Source organism: Anser anser (assembly GCF_964211835.1).
Source record: "Anser anser genome assembly, chromosome: 1".
Lineage (NCBI taxonomy): Eukaryota > Metazoa > Chordata > Aves > Anseriformes > Anatidae > Anser > Anser anser.
Window position 1 is genome coordinate 119813200 of NC_139720.1, and position 10313 is coordinate 119823512.

Sequence of the window (10313 nt, forward strand, 5' to 3'; positions counted from 1 at the left end):
CACGGGTCCCCCACGGGCGGGCGGCAGCTCCCCCCAGACCCCCTGCTCCTGCGTGGGCTCCTCTCCACGGGCTGCAGCTCCGGCCCGGGGCCTGCTCCTGCGGGGGCTCTCCATGGGCCGCAGCCTCCTCCAGGCCACATCCACCTGCTCCACGTGGGCTCCTCCACGGGCTGCAGCGTGGAGATCTGCTCCGTGTGGGACCCATGGGCTGCAGGGGGACAGCCTGCTCCACCGGGGGCCTCTCCCTGCACAGGCCGCAGGGGAACTGCTGCTGCCTGCCTGGAGCACCTCCTGCCCTCCTGCTGCACTCACCTGGGGGGCTGCAGGGCTGCTTCCCTCATAATTTCTGATCCCTCTTTCCCAGCTGCTGTTGCATGGTGTTATTTCCCCTTCCTTAACTCTGCTCTCCCAGAGGCCCACCCAGCGTCGCTCCCTGGCTCTGGCCAGCAGCAGGTCCCTTTTGGAGCCGGCTGGAGCTGGCTCTGCTCTGACATGGGGCAGCTGCTGGGCTCTGCTCACAGAGGCCACCCCTGCAGCCCCCCACTGCCAAAACCTTGCCACATAAACTCAATACAGTGATGGAAAAGAGGTATATCCCACAAGTGACAAGGTAGGACAAGGGATAAAAAGATGGTCTGGAAGAATTTAAGACAGCAGCCCTGTGGGTGTTAAAACTCAGAACAAGGTGAGAGAGAGATGGTGAAACAAGAAATTTGGAGGCTGGGACTCATGCAGTCCTGTGACTTACACCCCTGTGCACTCTGAGGCCTCCGGTTTCCTCTGACCTTGCTTCATTCCACCAAAATACACAGGAACATGAGTAGCTGCAGTACATGTGACACATGCCTCCACATAAAAACATGAACACTGGAACTGAAGAAAGTTTTGAAAGCATTTGAATGTGCAGAAGCCTTGTCCAAGGCAAACTGAATTATCCCAAGTTAAATGACTCAAAATGGCTTAAATAACCCTCATGTTGGGAAGCAAACCAAGAAACGTCTGAAGTGGGAAGTGATACATAAGGATGTTTAAAGCAAAAATGTGGTATGTTGCTCATGAGAAGGGGGTACTCTGCACAGAAATCCCAGGAGGGACTCTCATCCATCACTCCATTCTCACAGTATTTCTGTCCCCAGCTCTTGTCAGCACTAATCCAGGACATTTTCTCTACCCACAAAGCTGATCGAGCACATCCTCCCGCTAGCCCATGAGTGTCAGCAGCCAGCTTGTACCAGCGCCAATGGACACAGCTGCCATCCCTACTACCTCCCCCACGAGTTAGTGTCTCCAGCATTCCCTGCCTCACCCACCACAACTCACATCCTCACAGATCAGGATGCGCCACTGGGATCTGTCATGTTCTTCCCACATCCTAAAAGCAGGCAGAGCCAAAGCTTTGATCTTATTCCCATTTTGCTACTGATGTCAAGGAACAAAGCCTATGCCACAGCTTGCTGGAGGAAGGTTGAGCTGCCTTTTTTTTCCAAGGCATAAATTTCCCCCACCGTAGCAGACCCAAAAAAAGCCTGGGTCTTACAGAAAAGCCTGCTTCTCACAGCAGCAGATAACAATGGTACTACCAAACACCTGCTGCCTTCAATTCAAGACTTAAAGAAGTCCCATCCTTTAACTCAGCCCCATAAGCAACAGAGGAAAGACTGTTCTCAGCTGCCCTATGGGAACACCTAATCATAAAAGTTGCTTCAAGAAGTGCACTTTGAACTGATTTTTTTCACAGTTAACACCAGTAGGAAAATTTCCCTTCAAGAAAACAGCAAAGGTATGTCAAGAGCTAGGATGCTTTGGAAACGCTGCCTCCATGCATCTCCTCCATGCTTGGAAAATTGCTTTGCTAGAGCATTAACCAAGATGTTATAACTCTAGCAAAGGCCTCAAAGGCCTCAGCAAAATCAGCTCTGTATAGTACACAAAACCACAAAAGAAAAGTCCAAAGTAGAAAAGTCCACTTCAGTTTTTAAAAATCCAGTAGAAATTCTAACTATATTTCTGAGAGCAGGTCAGGGCTATAAATTCGATATCCTCTACAATCCATACACTGAACACGGGGGCTGCTGAGGCTGTACTTTCCTAAATTGGTGCTAACTTTGTAAAATGAACATACAAAATAATACAGTGAACAAGGTAAAACTGCTGGCAGCACAGCTGCACCTGCTGCTTGCTGGAGTACAGCAGCTCACCCCGTTCCTGTTGTCAGAGAACGCCCACTCATGAGCTCTGAAGTTAGAGCATCCGAGTCTGAATCGATGTCACCCCCATACTGAAATTTCTGGTTATGATATGACGAAGAAAATGGGGTGGCACATTGATATGAAACGATGATAGAGCAGCTCAGGAATTCTTCAACAAAACTGTTTTGTGGCTGAAAGAATATGCTGATTCTTAAAAAAAAAAATAAGTGTAAGATGATGCCATTGTATGAGGTGGTTCAGAAATGTCAAAATGTCAACCTCGGGCATTTAAAAATTGTGTATTTTGAGAATAAAATAGTGTATTTTGAGAATAGTTTATTTTGAAAATAGTGTATTTTGAGAATTGGATTTAGAAAGAAAGACACGTTAATGGGATTTCTAATACAGTGAACAAAAAATAGCCTGAAGTTAACAAACAACCCAAACTTAATATTAAATGAAAGATGCTGCCATCTAAATCCTATGTTTTGAATTGGTATGGAGGAAAAAAAATAAAAGTTGAAAGCTTCCATGTAAAAGGAAAAATGTATCCCATCCAGGTCTAATTTTAAAAATACAGCATGCTCTGGTAAAGAAAATTAAACATAGCATACAAACTAGCTTCTTCCTTATTTTGGAGGTTATTTAGTCATTGCATTCTGGTATTTTTATACTACTGAAAAAAGCGCAAAAAAAAGCATCTCTCAACATACATCTTCTCCTGAACTGCTAAGAATTCAGACGCTGAATCGCTCATAAAGCTATTTTTGAGGACTACGTGCAAATTTTTACAGCCATATCCATTACGGTTCCACCAGATAACTGCTCTGAGTAAAAAGAGCTCAACAACCTGGAGGAGCTATGTTTAAATAACCTACAGTAATAATTCTGTAGGGAAAAAAAGCCTTGAACAGCAATCTTCCTGTAGCTCAGACAGAACCTATTACTTATGAGATCCTACCTTAGCCTTGCTAACTCCTCATCTGGAGGCACGGATTTGCCCCTGGCAAGTGCCCTGCAACTACACCAAGAGAAACAATAGGAAGTTTCTGGCTTTAGAGAAAGCAGGTGGATGTACAAAAATATCCAAACCAAGTGGAGGTTGCAAATGGTGGCTGAAGAGCTTGGGGAAAAAATAAGGCTTCCCTGGTTCAGAAGGATGAGGGCAGATCTTTGGGACTCTAAGGAAGGCACAGGCTTCTGGGCTTAGTAGGAAGACCAAAGGAAAACAAAACAGATTTAAGACAGTGTAATGGCACAAAATGGCAATAAATGGTTACTGATCCCTAACTTCACGGCTGGCGATATAACATCCCACGTAAACACTGGTGGAGGTTAAACCTAGCACAGAATTAATCCCTCAACACAGAGCATCTGGTGATTGCAGAAGGAAAATCACTCAACAGCCAGGGAAGCTAGAAGACTATGTACCACACAAAAATGTGGATCTCTAATTGAATCATCCACCTGGAAACACATCCCTTATCCCTGAGCACAATATATCTATGTAATTCTTAATAAGTCTTTATCTAACCTGCTCTTAAAGGTTTCCACTGATGTGTTTCATCTCCGATCCAATGCCAGTAGCTGAAGGAACTGAACCTAAGGTAGGGGTGAACATGTATACGGTGTCCCAGTCTGTCCACATGGGCTTGAATTGAGAACAATCAGATTTCTAAACAGCTGCACCTTTAACATCAGAAGCCGAATTGGTCAAAACAGTATGATGCCTTTCTAATATGGGAGTGAGATTCTGGTATTGGAACTAAAAAACATGAAGTTACTCGGCCTCTAGTGCGTCCTAGGGAGAGAGTCTTGGCTCCACTGAGTTAGCAAAAGCCCCCAGAGAAGCGACGGATGGTGTGGTAGATGGTCTTGAAGCACCCTTAATCAAGCAGACATCAACAAGGACACTGCTGTCCTGATGCTTCCATCTTAAGACAGTCACGATGCTATAGCACAGCTTATGCCAGAAAGTTCAGCAGTGCTGCAGGGTACAGCTCTTTATGTGCTACTAGTCGTGGGACTGCTGTCTTGTACCGCAGCATACAGTGTGAACCCGCCTCCATTTCACAAGTGGTTTTGAGCATATCTCAAAATCATGATTAACTCCTTTCAGAATCCCCCAGAGTTTTACAGCAAGGGACCTATCTTGTCAAGGAAGGACGTACCACTGAAGACCAGACCAGCAGTAGCAGAGAACACCTCCTAAAACCTTGACGATCACACAAAGCTCATCTTGTGTGGGGAACTTTTGATTCCCAGGGAGCTGCTGCTACAGGACTGACTACATTTCAAAGGACAGCACGATGGCTGCAGCCTGTTGGCTCCCATGCTAAGACAGAGGGCCTCACGCTGCTCCCAGCTCCCCAGGTTATCATGAAAGGAAGCTGATGTTTGTGCAACAAGAGCAACGCGGGGTCACTCACAGAGGAGAGAATGCACTGACACTATGGGCTTCTGGGTTCTATTTCTAACTCGACCACTGGCCTCTTGCTTGGCTGCTTTGTGTCTGTTCCCTGGCAACCTTGGCTTTTTTTTTAAAGCATGCTGAGACTTGTGAGAAGCACCGCAGAAGCTCCAGTGGTTGGGATGGGGCCATCATCTAAATTATCTCTATAAAATAGGCATGTACTTGAGTCCCCTTGGGAATTGCTCCATTTTGTCCCTAAACTATGTTGCAATTCCACAGAAGTCTAATTATCAGACTTCTCAGCAGTTTAAGGAGCAGGGAGGAGAGGATGTATCCTTCTTTGGAATGGCTGATAGGAAAGTCAAACCAGCTTTCAAGTACGTGATTCCCAATATAGTAGACCCACACAACTGAAAACATACGAACACGCGGAGTCGATTCACACAGAGAATCCACAGCTTACCTTCTCCAAACACAGATGAATAGAAGAGAGCTGGGAAAGCTCAACGATGAGGTACTCTCTTTCCACGAGCTAGTCCTCAGCTTGGAAGTGCTTTTACATTTGTTCTGAGAACATTTCCCATAACTTGAATCTTATCTCTGACTAGGCTCAGCACAAAAGTGGTAAACAACTTTGGTTGCAGCTCCTGGTCCCCTTAGTTTCTGGCCATTCCTTCTTTGTAAATAGCCCTTTCTAATTGCCTGCTTCCCTTGCTTCAAAGAAATGCTTTCAAATTACATGAACATCTGAGATCTCAAGCACTCTGAGAAGCAATATTTGCTTTTGCTTAGAGTGCAAGAAGAATTTACAAGAAGGAGACAAAAAACAAAGCAAGCAATGGGAATTGAATTGGAAATAAGAAGTAATTATTTAAGAAATGCTATCTGAAATCTCATTTACTTGTCTTGTTACACTATCTCAAGGAATATGCTAAAAAGTCCCATGCTCTTACTAGGCAGATTTTTTTCAAGCTGAATCCACACGTAGATTGCTTTCAAGTAGAAACTAGAAGTCCCAGCTGAGATGACAGATGAGATAGGGTGGGGTGCCACAGTCCACGCTTGAGAAAGTTCACATCTTACACTGTGAGGATGAACAGGACAGGAACAGTTGCAGCACAATGATGCAACTGACCCAAGGTACGCCTCGGAAGAGATGTCAGCTGTTTCATGTCTTTGCCTAACCCTGATTCTCACTGCTTCCTCCTCAAGCTTATTGCTACGTCTTCCACACCGAGACATCTACTGAAGGAGATGAGATCAACTCCCTGGCTACTGAAGAAAACACTAGTACTCGCAAACAAACAGTTTCTGTGCTGAATATCTTTAAGTACATAATGCCAAAAGATTTCTGTCAATTTACTCCAGATTGTACCTAAGCCTTCCCTGCAAAGTCTACATTCCTCGTCTATCAGAGCTTCTCCCTTGAAGAAATGATAAACGCCTCCCCTGGAAAATTTAGTTTGTACAAAACAGCGAGAACAAAGCTTCCACCATATCAAATATGTTGACACTGCCACTGTACTGAAACCTGTACAGATCATTAACCAGATTCAGCACCGTGTAATCTGTGCTCTGAACATATTGCTTGAACATTAATTTGAACAATGTAACTCACTTAGCAGCAATATTTTTCCGCTAACAAACCCAGATGATACACATGGTAAATCTCCCCTGAAATGGCAGGATTAACAGTGGATCTGTTCTTGACAAAATGCAGTTGAGAGCAGGATTTTAATTGCTTACAAACAGTCTTTGCTGAGATGCAGCATGCCTTATGACTAAATATGCAATAGAATTTCCTTCCAAGCTTATCCTAAACAGATAGCCAAGGCTGTCAGTGTTGTGGATCTTTTAAGTCTTCCCAGTCTTCCCTAGATAGTGGCAAGAAAGAACTAAGTTTATCAGTAGAGAACCAGGTTCTGGCAGATGAACAAGTGGATGAAGACTCTGCCACCACTCAGGCTTTTCCTAGCCTTGGCTCTGGTCCAGGTCTGCTTTGTTAATCATCATCAAGTTACTCCAGCTTACTGAGTAATATTCCTGTGAACTGGGGATAGTTACACTAATGACTTTCTGGAGACTACTTACATGAGCACTGCATATGAGCAGTGCTACATATGAGGAAAATAATTCCACAAAAGCAAGCAAACAACTAGGAGGCTGGCACGACCACAAAAAGAATCCAAGCTGGTATGTTTCCTGACAAAAATGTTGAGTTTCATGCAATGTTTTTGTCATCTCTACAGCCTTAGCAATCTTTCCCTCAACAAGAATCATAGAATCATCATAGGATCATTAAGGTTGGAAGAGACCTTCAAGATCTTTTGGCCAACCATCACCTTACTGCCAATGTCAGCCACTAAACCCTGTCCCTAAGCACCACGTCCAACCTTTCCTTGAACACCCCCAGGGACGGTGACTCCACCACCGCCCCGGGCAACCCATCCCAACGCCTGACTGCTCTTTCTGAGAAGAAATGTCTCCTCATTTCCAACCTGAACCTCCCCTGAAGCAACTTGAGGCCATTTCCTCAAATCCTATCATTAGCTATCCGTGAGAAGAGGCCAACCCCCAGCTCCCCACACCTTCCTTTCAGGTAGCTGTAGAGAGCAATAAGGTCTGCCCTGAGCCTTCTCTTCTCCAGACTAAACAACCCCAGTTCCCTCAGCCGCTCCTCACAAGACTTGTGCTCCAGGCCCTTCAACAGTTTCGTGGCCCTTCCCTGGACATGCTCCAGGGCCTCAATGTCCTTCTTGTAGTGAGGGGCCCAAAACTGAACACAGTGCTTGCGGTGCGGCCTCACCAGAGCAGAGTATAGGGGGATGATCACATCCCTGCTCCTGCTGGCTACATTATTCCTGACACAAGCCAGTATGCCGTTGGCCTTCTTGGCCACCTGGGCACTCTGCCGAGTCACATTCAGGCAAGCATCAACCAACATCCCCAGATCCTTCTGCACAGCTTTCGAGCCACTCTTCCCCCAAGCCTGTAGCACTGCATGGGGTTGTTGTGGCCAAAGTGCAGGACCCAGCACTTGGCCATGTTGAACTTCATCCCAGTGGCCTCTGCCCATCGATCCAAACAGTCCAGGTCCCTCTGCAGGGCCTTCCTACCCTCCGGCAGATCTACACTTCCCCCCAACTTGGTGTCATCTGCAAACTTACTGAGGTTGCACTCAACTCCCTCATCCAAGTCATCAAGAAAGATATTGAAGAGGATGGGCCCCAACACCAACCCCTGGGGAACACCACTGGTGACCGGTCACCAGCCAGATTTCACTCCAGTTATCCAGTTATGATTGTCCAGTTATGACTGTCCGGTGAGGTTGACTTGTGTGATTCTACAACAGAAGCGGATGAGCTCACAACAGCATAGAGTGAAACTATAGATTTCTCACTTGCTCTCCCTCCCAGAGAATAAGCTAATACTCAAGACTTGTAGTTTAATAGACCGCAGTAACTAGCCACAGGTTATTGTCATGAACACACTGATCAGTATGAGCAACAGTGAACACTGCACTTGATGGGAGGATTCACAAACTCAGCAGGCTACAGACACACAATTTTAATGAGATATACAGCGCAACTTGATTGCCATGATGAGAGCCTCAGCTGCGTACTGCTTGCTCAAGCCTTTCCTGCACTCGGTCATTGCCTAGATCTCATGCTAGCACCTAACAAAACCAAAACCCACTACGTGAAAATCCACATCACATTACTCTAACTCCCTCCCATCCCCAGTCAAGTAGATGGTTTCAAGACCATGGCTTATATGCACTGGTCACAGTAATCACACTGGCAGAAACAACACTCAAATGAGTAATTGTCTCCTTTCCCTAGCTCTTCTCTTTATCTCACTATTTCTCCACCCACCCTCATTTCCATTTCTTAGGCAAAAGCTTCAAAAGTGCACTGCCCAGTACATCAAGACCTAATAAAGCACGACTTCCCCTCTGAGAAGATGCTCTGAGTTGCTTTAACTCGTGTCCTAACACTGTATGCCATTTTGTCTGTGGCCTAGTTTGAACCTCACACCACTAGAGGGAAATTGTTCCAGCAAACAGGGTTTCATAGGATTTTTTCTCTCAAGTATTTCTGCCAAAATACAGCAGACTTCCTCTTTCAGTTTTCGCTTAGTTAGCAGAGTTCTCCCTCCTTTATGCTAACCATTACCACAAAAACCTGTATGTTCCTAGTACCAGTGTTGCCTACAGGTCTGGCCTAGAGCTGCTTCCTTGTTCCTGTATCTTCAGCTGCCCTATGACTTCTGCCACACCTGTGCTACCTGCAATGGCTTTCACCAGGAACAAGCCTCATTCTCAAGCAACAAACGCAAATCCTTGTGCTTGAGGTTCAACGGCTGGATCCCACAGGCCTCCTCCACACTGCACAGTGTTTCACCAGGTTACATCCCAGCTGCGGTTCATAATTTCTATGACTTTAAGCTACCTGATAAACGAGAGGATGAAGTAGCTGCCAGGTTAGAGCTTTTGAAAGATATTTAAGTGCATGCTGCACATCCAGGGACATAGCGTGACAACATAAAGCCCTGCAGGATGAGGTTGGTAATTAGCACAAGTCTAAAGCAGGTAAATTTATAGTGTGGTCCACACTCAGTGTGCTCAAAACAGAGCGAACCTCCAGAAAGTTATCCTGGTAAGTGTAGCTATTTCCTCCTCTCCATGGCACTTGAAAGCGCACACGCACTACTTACTGACTAGTAGGGAACCAACTCAACTAGGGAAGACTTGCAAATGTGGATTTATATGGATCCAGGACTGCGAGTCCACACTGCATCTTCACCAGGTGAGGGACCAGTCAACCTACACAATGCATCTATCTGCAGGATGCTTGTGTAGAGAAGTCTCAGGCATTACTTTCTCTCTCCTCTCCCCTCTTACTCACCAAGAATTCATTTGTTTGAAGTAATTTCAGTAGAGAACTTTATATCCCACTTCTTTTGCAAGAAGTACGGGGCACTTTTGCACACCTCCATGTAAAAGACTCAAAACATCTAAATTTGGTGCCCATGGGTAGTCCAGTACTCAAGCTCATTCCAGACTACCCACAGCTTGTAACTCGTTTTCTAAAACCCACTCAAACCTACAACTACTGGTATAGATTTGCCAGCTTTTGAGGGCAGATTGACTTTTGTGACAGAGGAGGGAAGAACAGAAAAGCTACCACCCTCCAACTGTACATACAGTGTATCCCACAGCTTTTCCCCAGAAATCCACAGCTTTCCCCCAGAAATGCATACTTATTTTCAACATGGCTACCTAGCAACCACCAACAGGTAAGAAAGATGCGTGCCCTCTACATGGCTTTTCAATCTCTACACTAAACTGAGGCACAACTGTGAGATTAGACCTGTAATATTAGAGTGGCTGAAGGAATCAGGAGCCTGAAACTGAACTCATGCTCAATTAGCCTTTTTTTCCCCCCCCTTTGGGGTATAAGCCTATCTTCTCATCTGTCCTCTACCTGCTGTGTTAGCTTCTCTAGAAGACTTGTGCGAGTGTCCTACATGCTGGGTGGAAGCTAATCTCTGCTTGCTACAGCTGTAACCTAGGTTTAGCTGCCATTTTCTAAGCACACTGATGTGTACCACACTATGTTCACCTGCTTCCAGAGTTGCCTGCGAATGAGATTACTCAGGCTACAGATCTCATAAACCAGAAGAGTGACGCTTCACAAATGAGTAGACTG